Source organism: Polypterus senegalus, chromosome 7, assembly GCF_016835505.1.
Source record: "Polypterus senegalus isolate Bchr_013 chromosome 7, ASM1683550v1, whole genome shotgun sequence".
NCBI lineage: Eukaryota > Metazoa > Chordata > Cladistia > Polypteriformes > Polypteridae > Polypterus > Polypterus senegalus.
The window spans coordinates 80,597,627-80,622,979 of NC_053160.1; the positions used below are offsets into that span (position 1 = coordinate 80,597,627).

Below are 25,353 nucleotides of genomic sequence, written 5' to 3' on the forward strand. Positions count from 1 at the left end.
TGCAGCACAGCATGGGTAGTAGTTTCCAACAAATCAAAGCCAAGAGTTACTGTACTTCAATTCAAAATGAGCATTTAGCATTGAAGGGGAAATGCAGCAGGAGTACCACGGTTATTTAAAGAGTTACAAGAAGGAGCTACCTTGATTGCTTTTGTTGTTTTGGATGAAATCCCCTAAGTGCCTGTAGAGCTTTCCCACATCCCCGCAAACTCAGGCTAACAAATCTGCCAGAGAATCTCCATGGAAACCCCGGCGAGTTCTTTCAAGAGGGAACTCCAGCCTGTGCGTGGGCGGAAATCCACTAGCTTGCAGAAAGCTTGCAGCACAATTCAGGTCAAAGCACAGTCAGAGATTTCCTTGGAAAAAAAAAAAACACAAAAACAGCATGCCTTTTTTTTTCAGGGAATTAGCTTTACCAAATGTTTCACTATTAAATATAAATCTGCTCCACTTATTATTATAGGATTTTATTAGAAATGTGCATCACTTCCAGCTGAGCCAACAGTGAGTATTATTGATTACCTTTATCACCATTTCTATGTGATTTGAATATCAGAAAGCACAGCAATACTATTTTACGACAATAACACCATTTTTATTCAATCTGCTCTCTTTTGGCTGCTTACTGCATTTCACACACCATTCCTAATTCTCAGCCTCAGATAGCGATGATTAAGCATAAACAATGTTAGATCTAATATTTAACGAGAAAGGGGCTAACAGTCTGCTTTTCAGTGTAGGTCACAAATTCTGGCACTGCAATAGCATCGCTGCATTTGTGAGATCTGGTCCTGGGCCATGTGCGTAATATCAACAGCTGCAATCTTTGTGTGTTGAGGTGTGATATCTTTAAAGGGCATCCTTTGTGTGTGAATCATACATCATTATTCATTTTATAAAAATGGGCTTTAAATGATAAAGCACAGTCTTTCAGTCTTTATATTAAATAGATCTCCCAGTATCTTTATTGTGATTTTCTGCATTTGTTTTTCTCCGGGTTCTGCGCTCCCTTAGGTGTTTTGTTGTTTTTTTTGCCTGCTTCTTTAATGACTCTATAGTTATATAATGCAATGCCTAATCACACACCTTATATGCCTGCATTTCTCAAAGCTTTTGTATTTAATTTGCACTTGTACTAAGCATTTGTTTGTTCAATACAACAAGCAGTGTAATTCAGTACAATGAACACACTGCGTCTTCAGGGGAATAAAAGAACTAACCAAATGAAAAATGATTTTTTCTAGGTACACCATTACAATCTTTTATTTTCATTTAAAAAAAAAAAAAACCTTGAGCAATGCCTCTGTATCCAAAAACTATTTGCAGATCCATGATTTTTGATTAGCATAACAGAGAAGGTACCAAAGTGCTATTTTTCAGGGCTATCCGTATTAAGATTGTCAGACATTTAGGTGGTAAATCTAATGGAGGTGAAAAAGAATTTTTTTAAACCTGAGCAAATGAAAAGTTTTCATGGGCCATTAAAGCAATAAACAGCATCAAATAATCTAAAATAAGCTTTCAAGTGAGTTATAAAAATTGCCATTAATAATAAAATGTCCATATTGGTATTCATTTTAAAACCGTCTCTAAAATCACTAATACTCAATTATATACCAAGAACATTTAAGGGGTCAAGATTTGGCACTATTTAAATGTCAGCATCTATAAAGAAACCCACATGAAGCACTGATTTATTTTGTCAGAAGAATGAAAATTATTATTTGCCCATAACACAAGTTGGAAATTCCAATGAAAAAGTAAATGCCTTACCCCTAGAAAACAGCACAAAATATGGTGACTATAAACAAGAGTTTAGCTTATGTAATATCACCCTTGTTAAAATTAATACATTATTCATCTGAATCATTACATTGACTGAAATTGATACAAGGCTTTAACAATTTACATGTAGAATGAGACAAGTTGATTTGTGCTTGAGCTGATTCTCCTATAATTTTGCAGACAGTTGCTTGACATTTGGAATTTATACTGAAAACTATAACACATCACAGTTTTGAGAAAAAATAAAAAATGTGTTCTTTACATTATACTAAATCTGAGCTTCCTTTCATGGATAATATCATGGATATTAAAATTCAATTAAAAAATAAACAATACAATTAGTGCAAACAGAAAAATTCATATTTAATAAGTATGACATCTAAACTAGATGACTCTGCAGCATGTCCACTTTAGTGAGAAAAAGTCATTTATAAATTTCACTGAATCACACCATTTCACAAGAAAGCAATTTTGTCTTAGGTTAGGCAGATAACTAAAAATTGCGGAGATGAATTGTAATTCCCTGATGCCACGTTTTCATGTCATTGCACATGAAATGATGTGTGAAATACCAGCTTTTGTAGTGTGGAAGCACAGCTCTGAGCTAAAAGCACGTTCAGAGTGAAGGCACGTACAAAGAAGGTGACAGTCAGAGCCATGACAAAAAACTAGCAACCGCTTCTAGCAGAAAAAAGGAAAATGCAACATTTTTTCTGGTCTGGACTAACCTGCGCTATTATTGTCCATTTTTCAAATTGTCATCCTTGTAATGAAGCACTTGCATAAACATTTAGAAAAAAAATAAGACAATTAAGTTAGGCTCTGAGGCAAAGAAAGAAAATTAATACAAGGGATGTGATTTATTTGTAGAAGCCCACTTTAAGAATATCTATACAAATCTTTTTCATAAACCTTAGGTGCTTTCATACATTTCAATAATGTGATTATAGTTAAGTTGAGCAATATTTAAAGTTAATTTGATTAAATAATACTCTAAATAGCACACAAACGTTTTGGAAAAAAGGTGGAAATGACTTTAAATACTCGAGGCACAGAAAACAGATAAAGTCTGAGTGTTCAAATAAATGGAAACATATTCCATCTATAATATTCTGTGATCCTGTTTTAGTCCTAATTATTTTGATTTTATTTCATGCTGTATTGAGAAGCAGCTGGTGAAAAATAAATCAAATTTACCACATGTGTAGTTCTCTATTAACAACGCAATGCAAAATGCATCATTGTAGATCAACAAGTTTATGTCTATGTGGCTTGAAGTCTTCAGTCAGCGCTATGTGAAATGAACTTTGACCTAACAGCTATAAGCAAATATACAGTCTGAAGTTGTCAGCAATAAGCAATTAAAAGTGACCCTGTCAATGTTTAATTATAAATAATTTGAACTGCTTTGTGGTTCTTTGGCATTTGTTATTGGAAGTAAACATCCCAAGTGTAGTAAGTAAGTGTAGTGCATTTAATGGTATACAGTTTAATTGTATCATTTATAATTAAGTGTTGGATGTTCAACATAAAATATAATTTAAAAAAAAACTTACAAATGTCTATTCTGATGAGATTTGTTATTTTTTGTACTTAATAATATAAATCACATACTTTAAAGTAGGTTATAAATGAATATGTGGACTGTATTTTAAAATTTACAGTAACATGCATATTATTCAGTTGGTTTTTTTTTTTTGTTTTTTTTTTTGCATTTTTGTAGTTCTCTCCATAAAAGGCTGGCTTGTAAAAATGCACATAACACAAGCATAATTGATCAATGCTGAAATGCTAACTCAGCACAAAAACAGTAATTACAAACATGTAAAAAGCTAAAGATTAGATATTGAGTAATGGAAAAAAACAGAAAACTTAAATGGGGAACATAAAACTATGGCTGACTTGGGGGCAAAATTGCCTTGCACTACTATAATAAACAGCATGGTTATACACCCCTATAAACTTTTTCTCTGTATGCAGCCAAAATTAAATTTTGATAACTAGTGTATGGGATTATAACAAAAGGATAAAACTAAATGACTATAATGATATTTTTACATTTGGTTTAGTAATTTAAATTATTGTTATTATTATAGAACTTAAAACATTGCACAAAATGAAATATCTTATTTATATTTTATAATAATAGAGTTTAAATGTAGTATCAAGGTAGCTTATTTCAAGTAACTAAACCTGCATCATTATGTATACTTCTAAATGAAACTAGGATTACATATTTAGACATTATGTGAATATTTACAATTTGTACTGCAGAAGATATAAAATGTATTTACTCATTTTATAAACACAGTAAGCATATTTAAATATAAATAGTTTACACAAATTCTAAACCTGTTTCATGTGAATGAAAGTACTGGATCTTGTATATCATTGAATGCATTCAGCAGGTATTTTGTGCATTTTGTAATTCTCTGTATAATGCAGAAACATTCAAATATCTGTAAATTAAAAAAAAAAAAAAAACAAATTTTTTTCATTTTGTGTTTAAAGGAATCCAGTGTGTCTTCTGCTATGGAATATTACTTTGCCTTAATTTGTGGACTATTATTCAGTTAGCACTTTCCACCTTTGACAGTCTTATGCAGTGTTTTTGCAGCATTCTTTGTCCAGTCCAATGCTTTGGATGTCATCTCTGAATATGCTGCACTAGGAATTGCAAGGACAACTTTTGACTTTTATTTTTTCTGGGACCAAGTACATTGCTGGACACACTAGATGTCTCTCAGGTAATGGGAAGAATGTGCCCAGAAAAGCTGAGTTGTTTGTTTATTGCAGTCATTTTGTTACAGTTAGAACTTATACATTTGTTATGTGATCTGTCCACGTGAAATATTATTTACCTCAATATAAAAAAAAATAATCACCCCACGTTTTAATTTTGTGAACTGTGTATAAAACCTGACTGTACACAGTAAAACATAAAAAAAAGACAATTGTGTGTTTTTCATTGATTGATTGCTTTGGTTCATCACACAAGTAAGTTGTTTACCATAAAGCCATTGGGACATGTTGTACATGCAGCTGATGACTATATAGTCAGCAGGTAAACTGTTCTGCACAGATTGATAGTAAGAATTAGCAGTTAATGGGTAAAAAAAGGAAAAAAAAGAATTTGGTAAATGTAAAGTTCTGTTTTTCCAATTACAGTCCTTATATTCTACATATTCAGGGTTACTGAAATAACTTCACTTTGTCCATCAAATTTAGACAAATAGGTTTTTACACTTTAGGTTGGAATGACTAAATAATATTACTTGAATTGCTAAACTATGTAGTTTATATAAGGCTTGACACCAATATGTAAAACACTTCACTTAACACAGCAAAGATAATATTTGTCCTTAGGCATAAGGAATTATATATGAAACTGTCAGTTGAACCAATTTCTTCACCAAGAACAATTAATTTATTTCCAGTGCTGGTGTATCACATCATCATAATATTTTTTACTTATTTGTTTGTGGTGAGGATTGCAGTGGCATCATATAGAGATAGTTTGACCAGACATTATTTATCCCCACTAACTTATCCAAGGCCTTCTTGGAGAACAGACAGACAAGATAGTCGAGAGATATAATCCCTCCAACATGTGATGGGTCTGTTCTTCAGTCTTCTCTCTGTGACCAATGTCCTGTACCCCTCCAAATGGAATCATTACAAGGACATCCTAGCTATAGCACCTGAATTATCTTCTCTTAAAGCATTGATTCTACAGCAAAATCCTAACCTACTTCTAAAACTCCTGTATTGCTGAGCTACATAGAGATTAAGCCCAGCATCGCTGCTGAGGAACCTCAATTCAGCCACTTGTACTCATAGTGTTGTTCTTTCAGTCACTACTACAAGTTACTGACCATATGTGGCAGTTGATAAAGAGTGGATAGTAAATCGATAGCTTTGTGAACATACTTAGCTTCAGATTCACAACAAAGAACTATTGCAACTTTTCAAAAACTACCTCACTGATTTGTTGTTTGAAATTCTGTACTATTGACAAAGTTACTTGAGGCCAAACAAAGAACAACCTGTGACTGGCTCCCATTATAGTGAACCTCCTCTAGTACAGATGCAAAATAAGCTACTCCTAAAGCCAGACCGGAGAATGGAGGTTTCCGGTTATTCCCTGTTAGCCAGATAATTCACATGAGCCTTGCATCTACATAGTGAAAGGCGAGGATCGGGTACAGTGCTAGTCGGGCAACAAAATGTTGGTCGGTCTTCTTTCTCTCTAAAACCTATTAAACATATTTTACTTCTTCTAACCCACTTGTGGGAAGTGGTAATTCAAACATTCTGTAACTTCATGTTCTGGTGGATTCAGACAAACATGGAGATCTCTCAGACTGACAGCTAGACTGTAATTTGGCCTCCTTTTATTGTTTGAGTAACATGCATATAGACTATCTAAAGCAGCGTCTCTCTCACTTGTTAATAATGTGGACAGTTTTCCTACATTAGTACTTTCCAAAATGTGAAGAATGTTCTCCAGTACAGACTGAGTGTTATTAAACTAAAAAGTAGGAACTAGAATCTTGTTATGGACGAAGTGTGAAGTATGATATTAACATACTTCATGCCCTTTTTTCCTAAACCCTCACTGTCTTTACCCCAAATGTATACTCATGTTATCCATAAAAATATTTTTGTCTACATTTGCCAACTAGGTAAAATAAATAAAAAAGGTAATTTTTTATAATAAAAATATTTCAGTTCATCACACATTCAACATACACTACTAGGCAGGAACCACAGCTAAGAAGGAATGTTTTAATTTAGTGTTTCAGATACAATTAATTTAAAGGGGACCAAAATAAACAGTATGGATATTTTTTCAAAAATCATTAATGATAACACACTTATTTAACAACCCCACCAGAATACGATAATGTGTTTTTTTGTACTGAAAATATGCAACAGTATACTGTAACTCTGGTAATCAAGTTAATGTAAGTGAAGTATTATTAAAATTAGTACTGTTTTTCTCAGCAAATAAATCAATTTGTACTTAATTTGTTTTCGTTATAGAGTCCCAAGAAAAGTTTTTTAGACAGAAAAACATACTGTTTGATCACCTAAAATATAATATTTGGAAACCTGCTTAATCCAATTCAGAGTCACAGGGAAGAAGATTTGTACACCGTGAGGTTTGTCTGCGGCAGTAGAAAAGATGTTGATTATAAATTTTTAAAGACTGGCACAGTATCAGCAGCACTAACTTCTGTTTTTTGATTGATGATGCCAAGAAAGTCTCTGTTAACTATACCATCTTATAAAGAGCAGATTTTTTTATGAAAATGGACAGATAAACCTTCCTACAATAAGCACATTATATGTTTTGAGACTTTTTCAAAAGATGCATGAAATGAGTATAATTAACTGCTCATTTGTCATGGCATTAATTGAGATCACAAGTTTTATAGAAAGTTTACAGCTAAAAATAAGAGTTGTGTTTCCCATTGGATGTAATAACTGTTGTTTGATTTTTCAAAGCACCACAGACTTTAATTTTGCAATTTAATGATGTTGTTTTGTGTGATTACTTTCTCTTGTTATTTTAAATAATAGGTTTCTTTCTTATGTAATACTGTAGAGCTACGTCTACATAAAGAAATAACATTGAGCCAAAGGTACAATCATGGATTTTCTTTACACAATTAAACTTGACACATAAAAAATGTTTACGAACATTCTATTGCAGATCTGAAACCTACACTTTTGTTTAATGTATTGTTCAAGCTGAATTTGAAGGTTTCATGTTTATTAATGATCCTCAAAATGATAAACTGCTTTTCAGAAAACATGCAGAGGCAAAACCATGGGAAATTGAGTTATAGGTAAATGACAATTGATTTTGGAGTTTCCAATCCACTACCGGCATGGCTTTAAATAAATATATAAATAAATACAAATAATTACAGTTTAAATGGATTTTGAAATGCTGCAGTATCCAAGAAAGGTAATAAACAGATGTATGCTTCTAGTAAGGACTTACCTATAATTTGCTTTTATCATGGAGTATCTTCACAGAGCAACAGAAATAAAAAACAGAAAACAATGGTGGTATTTTGGAAATATATAAAAAAATGTTTTTTTTTTTTCATTTTAAAATATTTAATACTTAGCAGACACATAGGAATAGACTGTCAGGATTTAAATGAACAAATGCTATTCAGCAAGAGTACATCTTTACATTTTAAATTTCAATTTCAATAGCAGGTACAAAGATATAGTATGCATTCTCCTGATCACATTATTAAATTGTAAGCAAATAAATATACAACATAATCTACATTATTAGTACTTATCATTAATAGTTATCTGCAAATCTATTTAATTTTAACTTAGGTTATACATTCAGATCTGCTTAAGGCATGTTAGATCCATAAGAAATACTTTACTGCAACCACCCAAGGAAGGCAAGAAGGAAGTCATGATGAACTAGGATTATCAATCAGTCAGATAGTCCCACTCTTATACATGAAAACCCAAAACAGGCAATGATAACAATTGCAATCAGTCTGACAACAATTATGAGAGTAAAATCCCAGAAAATATAATCAAATTCCACAAGGAATTGTATCATAGGACCAGACCAGCAGTCTAGAGTGAAGTGATGGCTGTAAAAACCACCACTGTGATGCTACAGATGAAATCAGCCAGATTAAATGTGTTATCAAATCAAGAAATAATAAATAAGAAATTCAGACATTTTAGATAAAGGGCTCAGAATTTTCACTTAGTGCAACTTAAAAGAGATATTCAAATTTGAATAGCTTTCTAGAAAATGTTCACAGACGGTGGAGTCTATGTAGTGTAAATGTAAACGTCTTTGAGTTGTGACCCAATATGTTTCTCTTTAAGGTTGAATTTGAAAAATCAACTATGCTGCATTGAAATCCAACTATATTTAACCTATTAGGAAATAAAAACCTGTATGCCTTACGAAGCACTAGTATTCTGGTTCCCTTTGTGGGTTATGGTAAAAAATACTATATAACAACAACATTTATTTATATAGCACATTTTCATACAAAAAGTAGCTCAAAGTGCTTTACATAATGAAGAATAGAAAAATAAAAGACACAGTAAGAAAAATAAAACAAGTTAACATTAATTAACATAGAATAAGAGTAAGGTCTGATGGCCAGGGTGGACAGAAAAAACAAAAAAAAAAAACTCCAGACGGCTAGAGAAAAAAAAAAAAAATCTTTAGGGATTCCAGACCATGAGACTGCCCAGTCCCCTCTGGGCATTCTACCTAACATAAATGAAACAGTCCTCTTTGTATTTAGGGTTCTCACAGAAGTACTTGATGATGGTCACGCAGACTTCTGGCTTTTGATCCATCCATCATTGTTGGAGCATCATGAGGCTTTAAAGAAACCGGAAAAAGAAACAGAAGAAAGAGTAGGGGTCAGTACGGATTTTAGAGCCACCATGAATAGTTATTATGAAGAATTGAACATACAGAGTATCAGGATTAAGTTAAAGTGAAGTTATGAAAAGGCCATGTTAAAGTAATGTGTTTTCAGCAGTGTTTTAAAGTGCTCTACTGTATTAGCCTGGCAAATTCCTATTGGCAGGCTATTCCAGATTTTAGGTGCATAGCAGCAGAAGGCCGCCTCACCACTTCTTTTAAGTTTAGCTTTTGGAATTATAAGGAGACACTCATTTGAGGATCTGAGGTTACGATTTGGAATATAAGGTGTCAGACATTCCGATATATAAGATGGGGCGAGATTATTTAAGGCTTTATAAACCATAAGCAGAATTTTAAAGTCAATTCTGAATGACACAGGTAACCAGTGTAGTGACATTAAAACTGGAGAAATGTGTTCGGATTTTCTTTTCCTAGTTAGGATTCTAGCAGCTGCATTCTGCACTAGTTGCAAACGATTTATGTCTTTTTTGGGTAGTCCTGAGAGGAGTGCGTTACAGTAATCTGGTCGACTAAAAACAAACACGTGAACTAATTTCTCATCATCTTTCAGTGATATAATAGGTCTAACTTTACTTATGTTTCTTAAGTGAAAAAATGCTGTCCTAGTGATCTGATTAATATGCAATTTAAAATTCAGATTACAGTCAACAATTTCCCATAAGCTTTTTACCTCCGTCTTGACTTTTAATTCTAATGTATCCAGTTTATTTCTAATAGCCTCATTGTATCCATTATTGCCAATCACTAAGATTTCAGTTTTTTCTTTATTTAACTTGAGAAAGTTACTATTCATCCATTCTGAGATACAAGTCAGACATTGTGTTAGTGAATCAAGAGAATCGGGGTCTTCAGGTGCTATTGATAAGTACAGCTGTGTGTCATCAGCATAGCTGTGGTAGCTCACTTTGTGCCCTGAGATAATCTGACCTAATGGAAGCATGTAGATTGAGAATAACAGCGGACCCAGGATAGAGCCTTGTGGAACTGAATCTACACAAAATGCCCTTAATGTCTTCAGTCTGCCTTCTTAGTAAACTCTCATCAGAGTTAGTAAGATTTGTAACACAAACAGTATATTGTATTAAGAACTCCACTGTGTATGCAGGGTCCGCACCGCAATGTCAAAATATATCAATAAGACTATCATTCCATTTGTTTTACAACTTGCTAATTAATCAGCCTCTCACATCTCACGTGAGCATTCTAATAAGCTTGTTCATTTGTGAAGGGTTAACAAGGACAGAAAGCAGATCCTGTAGAGAATTAATAGATGCTTTTCACATGAAAACATGCAGACATAATTAAATTATTAAGGCAACAGGCACATTATGCAGGGTAGACTGACTTATTTTCAATTGATATTTATAGAATAATGGTCAACATCTTACGCTGCCCTTAGTGAATGAATACTGTAGCAGCACCACCTCTTTACCAAATTGGCACTTAGTGGTTGTGGGTGTGATTGTGAATAGGCCCAAAGATGAACTGATATCCTGTGTAAGGCTGTTAGCTTCCTTTGGCTTTGTGCTGCTGGGATAGACTCTGGTCCCCTAGAAGCTGAAATAGGTTAAGCAAGTGTGGGAATGATTTCTTATTATCTGCACCACTTTATGAAAAAATCATGGGGTTCCAGTGTCCACCCAAACAAGTGCAGGAAACTCTGAATGATATACCTATACAATGAAGAGCCACTCACACACATACCTATGTTTGCCTACACCAGATAATTCAGAGTTACTAATCAGTCTGATCAAAAAAATCCAATTTGGAATGGGGAAGATGTTTGAACTCTACTCAGTTAATGACAAGGCTAAGGCCTGAATCTAGTTTTCTGGAGCAGTAATGAAGCAGCATTAAACATACCATATAATATTTTTTGGTAATGTGTTATGAATTACACATTGTTTGCAAGCTATCCCTCCTTTTCTTGTTGCTTTTTTCAATCATCATTAGTCATGTACTCATAGGTTTTGAAACCTGATTTAAGACATGCAGAATTATGCACCAGTAGATAAAATGCTGGCATCTTTTTCTTCATCTTGAGCTGTTTTTGTAACTGTGAAGTGATTTCCCCTGTAGGCCAGTTCATTAGGTAGATATAAACGCTCCAGTCTCATTCTAGTGTGGAACAAAATATAAAAATTGAGACCCTTTATAAACGATACCCTCAGTTCATTACCAAGCGAACCCTGGACTAGTTCACGTGAAGTATGAATGTGATCTGACACAAGACCAATCTAAGCACAGGAAATACTCTGCATTATGGAAAACATTTTTGCCAGTAATTTGGCAATCGCAGCATACAAAATAATATACACATAAGTACAAGTTTGGATGATACCATTCCATCAGATTATTTTAAGCACCTGATTTGGCCTCAGAGCTTCTTTATCTGTCTCATGATTGGGTAGCAGTTGACCACATTAAAAAAAGGTTTACTTCACTTGTGATGGATAAAATCAAATAGAAATTAATGCCTTGTGAGACTGTCGATTAAACTCCCTCGTATGCACAAAAGAAACGCATGCAGGTGAGCTTCCTCTTAAGGTGGCTGCATTTCAGGCACAATGTGGAGACATAACTTACTTTGATACAATTAAGTTAATCAAAAATCACAAAGTGAGCATTATTAAGATACATTTAGAGGGTTAAAGACAGAAGACGTCACTTGACAGAAACTAAATAAAGGCAACGTGCATATAGTAGTGGAGAATAAGTATGCAACATTATGCAGTGAAATTAAATTCACCGAATACTTTCAATGTCTATATGAAACATGAAGCACAGGACTTTATGCCCTCACCAGAGCGTTCCATCATCTGTTCTGTTGCCTAGACTATGAGTATAAAAACTCCTAAAAATTACAGTCCAGAATGGACTTTGAAAACATGTAAGATGTAACACTAGAAACAAACATGAACACTATGCCAATTCCAACTTAAATCTCCCAGCCTGTATTCTAAATATGACCTCCACTTGCTATAACACCACCGAAAAAGCTGTTACAATACCAACCAAACATACAAAACATACACATATTTTCATGTACCTAAGCAAAAAGAAAGTATTACAATAAAAAGTGTTGATAAAAGAAATTGCAAACAAGTCAGGGTGGTAACACATTGAAATAAGAAGATGAAATTTTAATACATTTCAAAATATAGCTGATTGTGTATTATATGTAGGACAACAGCATCATTTAGATATTGAAAGAGCTGTACTAAAATGTGTATATTTAATGTAATTGGATTTATTTATTCCATTTGTTATAAAGGATCTAGTAAATTGGATATATTTGAAAGAAAAGCTAATTTGTAGACTTATATAGCAAGCAAAACATATGAATAGTCTTTCAACAATGGATATATTTAGTTTTACTTATGGCTAATGATCTAATTTTTATAAAAAGGTTACTTAGGAGTAATTTACATCAGTATAGGCCTACATAAACGTAGAAAAAGTAACTAATTTGTCCAAATATATATATACTGTATAGTATACTTCAGACTATGTTTTAATTTTTTTTTTTACCAGTGATAACACAAATTCTTTTTTTTCTCACTCTTTTTTACATTAAAGTTCAATTGTTTGTATAAGAAAGAAATGTACTTACAGTATATTATTAAAAGTTACTGGGGGAAAAAAACTTCCCTACCTCTGTTTATTAGCTTTACTTCTCTAGCATGATTTGGTAAATTGAGGATATCAAATTATTACTAAGAAAAAAACTGTTGTATATTAGTCAGGTGATTGCTAGAATTATTGTGAGCCAGATATTCTATGCAACCCGTATTAGGAAAAAATATTAATGAAGCTTTTTCAACTGTGAAAATCAAACCATGTGTGCCAAAAACATTTTAATATTTTCATAGGCATTTGGTTGTAAGAGACTAACAGATTTTCACCAAAAAATATTTCATGAAAGGTTTCACATGAGTGTTCAACAGAAAATCTATCTTCTTCCTTACAATAATTCACACCACACACAGTTGGTGGTAGGCTTTTGCTGTATCTACAGTTAATGTGTGTAAGCATGCAATTTATTATGAATATTACTAGGCTAGTAACAAAGAAGAATGAAGCTTCAAACAAGCATACCAAGCAATGAAATGAAACTGTTTCATCTTTACTTTTGTTGTTATTCATTTTTTATGTTTCCTTGTATTTATTAATTTATTGACTTCCATTTTTATTATGAGACACACTTTACAGATCAGTAAGACACAGAGAGTGTAATCAGAAGAATCATCAAATATAGCCAAAACTGTTAAATATACAAAGATGCTTCACCTAAGTTTGGTAAATATTAGTCGCTCGCCAAACTAAATTCAGAACCAATATTATTTTGAAAAACAGTTGTTCAACTTTCACTAAATCTAACTTTATTTTGCAACTGTACTGCTCTAGAGAAGTGAAAGATGGTGAAGGAGAGATGGATCAAGAGATGAAGTTCTAGACAAAGAAAGAAGCAAGACTTAAAACTAAAATCTATTCTAATGTGCGTGTACCCCAAATCCCTAAACCAAAGTCATAGTTAGAAAACAGAGTGTGATTTTGGAACTGGAGTTTCAGTAGAAAGTTCAAGTATGGTAAATGGTTTGATATGTATCCAGGATAATTGGTTAAATAATCTGGCATGACACTGTCTTAAACATAGTTGCATTAGTGGTATCTTGTGATCATGTGTGCAGGGGTACATGGTCTAGCAACTAGGACCCATGTTCTACCAACTGCAACCCAAGATGGCAGCACCCATAGGTAAAACTGAACAGTATTGTGGAAATTCCAAAACTTAACCTTAAAATAAAACAACAGTATAAGTTATTAATTGTAGTTTATTCATAGTAATTATGGTACCATTAGATTAGAAAAAATGAACACAAATTAGGATCAAAGAATAGGCAATACTTTAAATGCCAAACTATTCCTGCTTAAGTTTATTTTTTGCTTATTTACACTTTTTGTTGTTTTCAAATATTATCTTATAATATTATGCTGTTATTTCTGCTAAAGGGGGTCACCTAAATACAGTGAACCCTCGTTTATCGGGGTTAATCCGTTCCAGACTCTACCGTGATAAATGAATTTTCGCAAAGTAGGATTCTTTATTTATAAATCAAATATTTTCGCAGAGTATAGAAAACCTGTTTACGACCTTCTAAATACGTTTTTTAACATTATTAGAGCCCTCTAGACATGAAACAACACCCTTTAGTCACCATTACACTCGTATTACTCAATATATTAGACAAAATAAGAGAAAATAAGACATATTAGACGTTACAAATATCATATTACTAGGCACTCGCCTTTTAAGGCGACCGACTTTTATCTTCAATTATTGAGCTCTCCATGTGTACATCAGGCATGTAAGTGTAGAGAATGAGAACATCAAAGTGTCCATTCATAACATCTTTTTTATCCCCTCAAGTGCCTGTCCAAAGTCGTACAATGTCAGCCCGAATCTGTACCGCTAAAGACGGAGTTTCATGCACTAAATAAGTTATAGATGAGAATAAGCAAGCACCATCTCCCCTGATATTTACTACGCGGTGAGGCATTTGTACTCTATCAACATTAATTATTTCCAGAGACATAATTTTTTCTATTTTTCCAGCGCATCGCGCACAAAAGCAAGGGAACGATGAGAGCACCAGAACTCTGCTCACATCGCGTCGCTTCGTACCTCAAGCCGCAAGTAGTAAGTCTGTAATAAGCGGAATACCACTATGCTTTACACTCATGGGACGGAAGGACAATCCCGAGCGCTTTTCTATAGTAGATTATTGTACTGTAAATTTAATTGCACACAACCACTAACCTATGAAGGCACGACCTCAGTAGGAGAGTCTTTAGAGGTGGTGCAGTATCTTCAGCAGGTGCGTTGTTGTCTTTTTCCGCTAAAGAAGTACTAGGAGTAGGCAGTGGGTGTCTGGGTGCGCGGCTGAAGAACATCTTGATAGGCAGTTGCTGGCGCTGTCTTTTCACATGCGTGAGGAGGCTTTTGTAGGGTATTGCCATCTTTAATCATATACAAGAGCTTCACCTTCTTCTGGATAGTAAGCATCTTCCTCCGGCGCTTAGTTTTATTCTCAGAAGGCTTAGAAAAAGCAGCACGTTTAGGAGCCACCGTAGGGCTTAGATAAAAATTCTCAGAAAGCGCATGCATAGTGACATAAGCGTATATGAGAATAAAATCGCGATAGAGTGAAGCCGCGAAAGTCGAAGCGCGATATAGCGAGGGATTACTGTATACAGTTGGGGCAATAGCTCAGTAAATAAGTAAAGAGCAACTGGAGCTCTCACTTCAGCTGTGGCATTGAAACTTTGTGATTCCTGATTTGACTGTGGTTTTTCTTTTATTCCTGTGTTTTTTTTATTCTACTTATATTTTAAGGCACTGTTTATTGAATTTTGTTTTGCGCAGGGATTGCTAGAAAATGTCCCCAAGGTGTAAGAGGTTTGGGTTTTCCCTGTTTTTTCTGCCTTGACTCTGTACTCATTTTGCTCTTTTTCAGAAAATTGTTGTAACTACTTTTCATTTGGAGTGTTTTGGGGTGCAGGTCAGTCTCTGCAACCATATGAAACAGTTAGAATCAGATATGGTCCATGTATAATGTAGGGTGAGGCATTAATACCATGTTAAAGTCATTCATCAAGTTTAACTTTCAACCTATGAGTTGATGTGTAGTTTATGGCCAAGTCTATCTTTTTGTAAAACTGATAACAGTTCATTATAGGAGCACAAACCCATTGGAGAAAATCAGAAATTGTTTAATGAGCATATAATCATTTTGATGTGGTTTTTCCTCCCAAATCATAAATGTATTTATGTATGTTATGTAAATTGGCAACTGGCAAGGACATGATTGCTTGTTTATGTGCCTATGATATTTAAAGTGAACGGTTTGTAAACCTAGAACAAAAAATGAAAATAAAATATTTGTAGTTGGTGATATGTTATGTATCACTCTGCATTAAAATTTGGTAACTTTGCTTTTGATGAGGCAGAGCTTTGCTTTGTTTAGGGACTGCGTGCTGATGTTATTGTAGGTGTTAGGTGTGTATGGAGTGTTCTTGTAACGCCTTTGTGTAATTTTTTATTTTATTCAATGGTTTTGCTTTTAAACCATGATTTTGGTAAATAATAATGAGTCATGCAGCAATTTCTCTTTTTAAAATGTTTTTTTACAGGTTTATGCAATCTATGCTGTGAATGACTGTCAGCCAGTGTTGTTTATACTTGAATAGCATGGAACACCACGTACCATTAAGTGAAAGGTGTAAAAGACAGTGGCAGCTAATCAGACTGAATGAATTAATTCATCTTTATTTATATTCATAGTAATTTAGCACTCAGAGATAAAGGCAGAATCTTAGAGCAAAATCTCAAAATGTTACCAAGGTACTGTAGAAGCTAAAATAACAGTAAATGAAAAGCAATTAAAAAGTGTAAAACTTTCTAGTTTTTACTGAAGTGCCAACAATTTTTTTTTTGAATGACATAGCATTCATCTCATTTTCTTCAAACCAACAAAAGACTAGCACTACAGTACAATACTATAACATGAGTATTCAGATATTTACATACAGAGTAATATAGACTATGATGAGACTGTTATTAGTATACAATGCTTTAGATACCAAAATACAAAGTAATAAAAAAATACCCAAAACCAAATGAAACGAGTGTGAATTAAAGTGTGGGAGCAGAGAAAACAAATCCCCAGCACCCCCGTATCCAAACAGTAATAATTTCACAAGATTACAAAGGTAAAGAAAAGATGCAGTGGTCTAATTTAATTACATATGCAAACTGGCAATATTCAAGAAATTAAGAAACAAAAATAGCATCTCTGAGATTTAGTCAACAATTGTTTTCTAAATCTGTAACTTAAAGCATGTTTCTAAACATTCAAACATAATCATAAACAGAATATAAATACTTTTTCCATATATTTCTATCCTCTGTATCTTGTTTTGTTACACCAATCACCTGCATGTCCTCTCTCACCACATCCATAAACCTTCCTCTTTTTCTCTTGCCAGGCAGCTCTATCCTAGTATCTTTCCTCTGCACATGTCCAAACCAGTGCAATCTTGCCTCTCTGACTTTGTCTCCCAACCATCCAACTTGAGCTGATCCTCTAATGTACTCATTTCTAATCCTATTCATCCTTGTCACACCCAGTGCAAATCTTAGCATCTTTAACTCCGTTACCTCCAGCTCTGTCTCCTGCTTTCTGGTCAGTGCCATCATCTCCAACCCATATAACATAGCTGGCCTCACTACCATCCTATAGACCTTCCCTTTCACTCTTCCTGATATCCATCTGTCACAAATCACTCCTGACACTCTTCTCCACCCAGTCCACCCTACCTGCACTCTCTTTTTCACCTCTCTTCCACAATCCCCATTACTCTGTACTGTTGATCCCAAGTATTTAAACTCATCCACCTTCGCCAATTCTACTTCTTGCATCCTCGCCATTCCACTGACCTCCCTCTCATTTACACACATGTATTCTGTCTTGTTCCTACTAACCTTCATTCCTCTCCTCTCCAGAGCATATCTCCACCTCTCTAGGGTCTCCTCAACCTGCTCCCTACTCTCGCTACAGATCTTAATGTCATCAGCAAACATCACACTCCTGTCTAATCTCATCTGTCAACCTGTCCATCACCATTGCAAATGAGAAAGGTCTCAGAGCTGATCCCTGATGTAATCCCACTTCCACCTTGAATCCATCTGTCACTCCTACCGCAGACCTCACCACGGTCACACTTCCCTCGTACATATCCTGTACAACTCTTCATACTTCTCTGCAACTCGAGACTTAATCATACAATACCAAAACTCCTCTCGAGGCACCATGTCATATGTTTTCTCCAGGTTCACAAAGACGCAAGCAACTCCTTCTGGCCTTGTCTATACTTCTCCATCCATACACTCAGAGCAAACAATGTGTGTAGTGCTCTTTCTTGTCATGAAACCATACTGCTGCTCACTAATCATCACCTCATTTCTTAACCTAGCTTCCACTACTCTTTCCCATAACCTCATGCTGTGGCTCATTAATTTTATCCCCCTGTAGTTACTACAGTCCGCACATCCCCCTTAAATATCGGCATCAGTACACTTCTCCACTCCACAGGCATCCTCTCACTTTCCAAGATTCCATAAACAATCTGGCTGCAAACTCTACTGCCATCTCTCCTAAACACCTTCATGCTTCCACAGGTGTGTCATCTGGACCAACAGCCTTTCCATTCTTCATCCTCTTCATAACTGTCCTTACTTCCTCCTTGCTAATCCGTTGCACTTCACAATCTCCACATCACCCAACCTCTTCTCTTTCTCGTTCTCTTTATTCATCAGCCTCTCAAAGTACTCTTTCCATCTGCTCAACACACTCTTCTCACTTGTGTGTACATATCCATTTTTATCCTTTATTACCCTAACCTGCTGCACATCTTTCCCAGCTGTGTCCCTCTGTCTAGCCAATCGATACAGGTGTTTTTCTCCCTCTTTAGTGTCCAACCTCTTATACAACTCATCATACGCCTTTTCTTTAGCCTTCGCCACCTCTTTCTTCAACTTGCGCCTTATCTCCTTGTACTCTTGTCTACTTTCTGCATCTCTCTGACTATCCCAGAATATATATATATATATATATATATATTGGCCTGAGGTAGTAAAAAATATTTTTTACCACAACATTGATTTGTTGGTCAAATTTAAAACCTGAATTCAAGTTCACCCTGAGATTTTGTAGCACATGGCTTTAATTACCAAACAAGAGGACCCAATGTGGTAGCAATGTTTCAAGTAACACTGGGTTGACCAAATAGAATGACTTCTGTTTTTGATTAATTTGAATACAGGAATTTAAGTGACATCCAGTGTTTTATATTATCTACAAAGTTAAAAAGCTTTGTCACAAACTCCATTTCACCCAATTGCAATGGGAAGTAAATTTGGGCATCATCAGTGTAATAAAGATATGGGATGTTATACTTATTTAGTATAGAGAAGAACTGTAACATATATAAAGAGAAGAAAAACGGACCTAAGACAGACCCTTGGGGTAGGCCACAAGTTACAGAAGCAATAGAAGAGGTTGAGCTACCAACATGCACAGAAAATGTCCTGCCTTTGAGGTAATCCACAAACCACTTAAGAGCAGTGCCCCGAATACCAACCTAACGCTCAAGCCTGTTAGTCAGAATGTCATGATCAAATGTATCAAATGCATAGCTTAAATTCAATAAAATTAGCACCTCCCTGAATCAGCTGCCAGCAGCAGATCATTCTTCACTCTTAGCAGCACCAATTCTGTGCTATGAAATGCTCTGAATCCCGACTGAAACTTATCAAGAATATTGTTGTGCTCCAAAAAAGTCTGTAGCTGGGTACCCACAACTTTCTCATAGGATGAAAGGTACTAGGAAGCAAGGGATTAAGGTTAGCTTTTTACAACAGGACTTGGATCACTGCATGCAGTAAGCACGTAGGAACAGTCCCTATCAGCAAGGAGCTGGTAATAACAGACATACAGCAAATTAGGACCAATTACATCAAATACAGCTTTAAAGAATCGAGCAGGCATAAATTTCACAATTTTCATCAGGTCAGAAAAAGAGACTGGCCAGAAGTGGGTTAATTTAAATAATGAAGTACAGCACAATTATTTAAACAACAACAATAATAATAATACTACAATAAATAAAAATAGTAACTAATTTTGAATCATGTATAAAATATTTAGCCATAAACAGTTTATGTTTAAAATATTTACACACTATGTTTTTTACTTAAAATCCAAGTGTGCTTCACAAGTTCACAGACACAGTCAATTGTTTACTGTACTCATCTTTTTACAGTTACAGAACAGACAGATTTTATAACATGGTCTTAGTCACAAAGTCAGTCATAATGACTGAAATGGAACCCACTTGTTTAAAGACTAATGTTTTAGCTGAGAGACCACTGAATATATGAAGAGATCATGCACTTTTGTTAGGTACTTATGGTCTTATTTGATAGATAATAATAAAAATTCTGAAGAGGATAACTTTTCCCTATGCTCCCTTTGTTTTGGACCATATGACATACTCTTTCATATTTAATGTGTGATGCATTTACTGATTGCATGAGGTGACAGTAGCTTTGATTGGAATTGAAATCGAAAGATGTCCATAATTAAACATTTTAAGCCAGGTGTCACAACCAAAACTAGGAAGTTTTAAAAATCACAGTTAGGAGAAAGTAAAAGAAAATTTGGTAAAGAAAAAAAAAATAAACACCTAACAAAAGCCAAAATTGTTAACTGCAGTTAAAAAGAAAGGCAGAAAATATTTGTGTCAAGGAATTCAAAAATAACAAAAATCCAATCTTGGAAAACCAGGAAGTGTGCAATTCTGACCTTTATACCTTTGTCCTAGTGATGAGACATGCTGTAAAATTTCTGGTTGACTTTACCTAGCAACTGTATAACAATCCCAGAAAATAGCTGCACCCATAAGAACAATAACATGGTGTTGTGGGAGAACATTAGTTCATTCAACATCTTTAAAAATAGATCAAACACAAAAACAAATGGGACCTTGAAATTTGACTTTGTAAACCTTTAAATAAAAAATTATAAAAAATTCAAAACAAAAATGCTGAGCATTAAAACATCATAATAAACATTTAATTTAGTTATTTGTCTCGGTAACCTTTATGATTTAGTGCCTCAAGAGTATTTTAGGGATTCACATAATAAAATAGAGCACAACGTGTACTGTAGCAGTGTTCAATCAATGTAATCTGTTTCCCACAAAAAATAGAAAGACAAGACACTTAGGGAAAAAAATCCCCAAATGATGAATATGTAATGCCTAGTATCTCTGTCAGACATTGATGACTGTGTTATAAGAACCCCACTTGGCTCTGATCCTGCTAATGATGCTCGATTAAACATCTGCCAAAACACCCCCTCACACTCGCCAACTACTGTATGTGGTTTCTGAATTTTACAAAGCCTTTCAACAATGCAGCAAAGCATGCATTTAAGAAGTCTAAAAGGAGTTGAATTAAGAATGAAGATAGTATTTCACTGCTAGAAATGGAGAGAAATGAAGCTAAATCTGCAAGGCATATTGTTGAAATTTTTTAAGTGGAAGCTGCTCAAGATTAATCAACTAATGCAGAGGATGTATGACTTCTTTTCATTTGTTGTATGTGATCAAAAATGGGATAATGTAAGTGCAGATAAGGTGTTGCATGGTGTATAGATCAATACTACATGCATCAATGAACAGTCTTTATGTAGCTTTTATACTGTAACTCTGACAAAAGAAATATCTGGGGTTTACATTTAACAATAATATTTGTATTATACACAAAATTAAAAACAAGCATGTTTTGATATGTGTTGTTATAGCATAATTGTTTTTTTTTTTAATATTTTGTAGCCACTCCAACATAAAACACTTAGTGCTGAATAAAATATGGGCCACTAATGGTCATATTCTAACCCTTAAAAAGGTATTATATTCATCTGAACATGACTATTTAACTGTGAGAATACCTACAGAATTGCAAATGTGTATATATACATATTCTCAATTAATATTGTTCTATTGCAAACAAATTTATATGTAAATGCGTATCTTTATAAAACAAAAGTGTTCAAAACCATACAATTATAAAATGTGTATCATTTGTTTCTCATTACATTAAGATGATATATGACTAAATGTTTTTGGTTAAATTATTTAAGAAAATATTTTGAACAATACTTTTATACACTTGGGTAATCTGAGGCATGCTAATTAGTGTTTTTACCCCACATATCTAAAGACGTGCACAGTTATGATCAGTTGATACTGGTTTTAAGGACTAAGAGTTGAAAAACTAGTCTTTCATCCAACCCAAAGCAATAATTAAAAGATAAAGTCAAAAATTATTCAAAAACTCAGTTACAGAAATGGTCTATAGATGCATTGTAGGAGGTTTTACAAGTAAAATCCACAGTCTTGGACAAAGTGTTGTCCACAGTGCCTACATGTATGTAGCCATGCTCATGACATCATCTCCCCCAACTTTTTAATAAAAAGAAAATGGCATTATGGAATTTACAAAACATAACATTAAATAAAATTAAAAATGTATCCCGAAATTCTTTTGAAACAAATGATCACCATGTTCTGGCAAGGTAAAGAAGATTGAAGTTGAAGCTTGCAACCTGGACAGTTTGAAGTGTGGCATTTAACATTACTACATATTGTATTTTATTTCCTTTTTGGCTATCCCTTTCCTTTTTTTAAGCTTCAATTATTATACTGATATCTCTTTAATTATATGTATATTTTGGCTACTTAACACTAGAATTCTTAAAGCCTAAAAAACATCAGAATCCCGGCACACCTTAAATCCCTTTGCACCTCTCCATCAGCGTCTTTTGTTTTGTAAATGTGTCACAAGCAGCAAACATCCCCTGCCTTGACAGAGCTCAACTCAGGCAAAACGTTCTCCCAGCTCAAGCCAAGGCTCCTCATCTGCCTGTGAGATCTGAAGCTGTATAGAGTAAACAATACAATATATCGTTATTTGCAATACACACATTTCGTGTATTCTGTGTCTACAAAGATCTGGGTAAGTGTAGATGAAAGGAGATGAAAGTAAATGCGAGAAATGCAAGAAATGCTGAACACATACCTAAAGCAGAAACTTTTTACGTTATACTAATAATGACGTGAAGTGTATAATGTGTGAAGACTTTAGTCCAACTATCAAATAAACGTGTGTTTTTATTCAAGAATATAACCAAAGAAAAAAAATATTTGATTTACATGTGGCTGTCAATGAGTTAAAAACTCAAGCTCAAATGTCAATCGACAGGGAGTTTACACATATTCTTGAATAATGCAGAGATAAGAACTGTTGCCTTATAACCCAAAGGTCGCGGGTTTGAGACTAGGCGCTCCGCATTTTGAGTAGTGAGCTATTATTATTATTTCTACAATATAATATGATTACATCTTGCCTGAAGATGGTGCCTGAGTTGCCTCGAAAGCTTGCATATTGTAATTTTTTTAGTTAGCCAATAAAAGCTGTCATTTTACTTGGCTTTTCTCTACAATATAATAAAAACATACATTTTGATTTGAGTCTGTAACACCCGATGTAAATTTTGGCTACTTGTGAAAGTTAGCACTTGTTTTTTTTATTATTCAGTGTTATTCTCTCAGTGATGTTCACATGGTACAAGAAACCTGCCTCTCTGAGTAGATGGCAATTGTCTCCATTCTTTTCACAAAAGCAGCGCTGTGGCTGATGCCTGTTTAGAACCATTTGCTGTACCAGCAATCAAAGATACAATGTCCAGTGACCACTATCAGACTGATCAAAGGCAGGACCACAACAGACAGATTCTTCACAGCGCTTTGGCCGGCTAACACAACTCTGTGCCCAAACTTTACACCGGCTGTTACAGACTGAAATCAAAGGCTTCTTCTGTTTGGATGCATACACTGTCATCATGGCACTGTCAGATCTAAATAGCAGCGTGGCAAATTGCTTGCGTACTGAAGTGACTTTAGCTGAAGATGGAAGTCCCATTCTACTTTATGGTGCCAAGCAGAGTTGTGTTGCAGTCTATTAGGTGGCGAAAGACTCACTTATTAAGCAAAGACCAGTTTTGGTTCAGTTCAAAGAAAATAGACTAGCCAAATTTTTCACTTCAGCTATACAAAAAAATTAGAAGTATGGGAATCTTAATACACAGAACTATTCCATTTGTAGTGCCAGATGTAATATCTGATTCTGAAGGGCAATATGTCATGGTGACGGCCAATTTACCTCATACTAAAGTGATTTTGATTAATATCTATGCATCAAACGTGGATGATAGAAGTTTCTTCCAAAGTGTATTTGGTTTTATCCCTAATTTGAACACTCACAAAATTATAATGGCTAGAAATTTCAATTGTGTTTAAAATCCAAACCTGGATAGATCCACAGCTACAGCAGCAATAAATTCTAATACTACAAAGGTAATTATACAGTTTGTAATGAATAATAACTTATCAGACCAATGGAGATTTTTAAATTGTAACCTCTTTCTTTTCACTCATACATCGTTACTCAAGAATTGATTATTTCCTCAAAGACAAAGTTTTTGCCCACTATCAAATCTTGTAAGTACAATGGTATTGTTGTCCCTAACCATACCCCTCTGATAAATGGAGTTTAAATTACTGCGTCCTACACACTCATCTCATAGCTGACAACTTAACCCCCTGTTATAAGCTGATGAAAACTATTATGAGGACAAATTATTTCACATCTTTCTGAAATTGAAACCAAGAAGGCGTCTGAGTTAATCAGCGAAATTACCAGAATATGTCTAAAATACACCAGGTCAACAAATTAGGCACTTTATAGTAAATGACAGGTTTTACAATTAGAATATAACCTCTTGACTATTAAAGAAACAGAACAGCTCATCTTTAAATTGCCTCATAAATATTATGAGAATGGAGAGAAGGCCAGTAAGATCTTAGTCCAACAAATCTTCAAGCAGGAAGTTCTCAATGCAATAACAGCAATTACTAACACAGATGGAGACAAAATTATTGACCATAAAAATATAACTTACACATTTGTAATAAGTCCTATATTCTATTCAGTTAAAGAAGATAAGACACAGTCTAAGGATTTTTTTGATTAATTACAGATACCACAGCTAGATATTAATGCTGTGGAATTTCATAAACCTCTGACACTTTCATAATTACTAGAGACTATAAAGTCACTTCAAAGTGGGAAAGCAGCCAGCCCTGATAGCTACCCAGTGGAATTTTATATAAAAAAAAAAATTGAAATAAGTTAGCTTCACTATTATCCACATTTATAAAAGCTAAAAACAACATTCTGTCTCAAACTTTTTGCCAAGCATTAATTACCATCTTTCCTAAGAAAAAAGAGGACTAACTACAATGTGCATCAAACAGACTAGTCTTACTTCTGAATAATGATGTTAAGATACTCTCTAAAGTTTCTAACGAGAAGGATTGAGAAAGCATTTCCTTCTGTAATATCACTAGACCGAATCTGA

At 34.3% G+C, this 25,353-nt stretch overlaps 1 protein-coding gene across 1 annotated transcript in view; it reads left to right on the forward strand.

The window, feature by feature from the left end:
- Positions 1–382: 382 nt before the first annotated feature.
- kcnn2 (potassium calcium-activated channel subfamily N member 2) overlaps positions 383–25,353 on the forward strand; it is a 553,897-nt gene continuing 528,926 nt past the window's right edge. The window contains exon 1 of the mRNA XM_039758938.1: positions 383–504. The gene's annotated coding sequence lies outside the window, so the exon portion shown is untranslated. The remainder of the gene's footprint in view (positions 505–25,353) is intronic.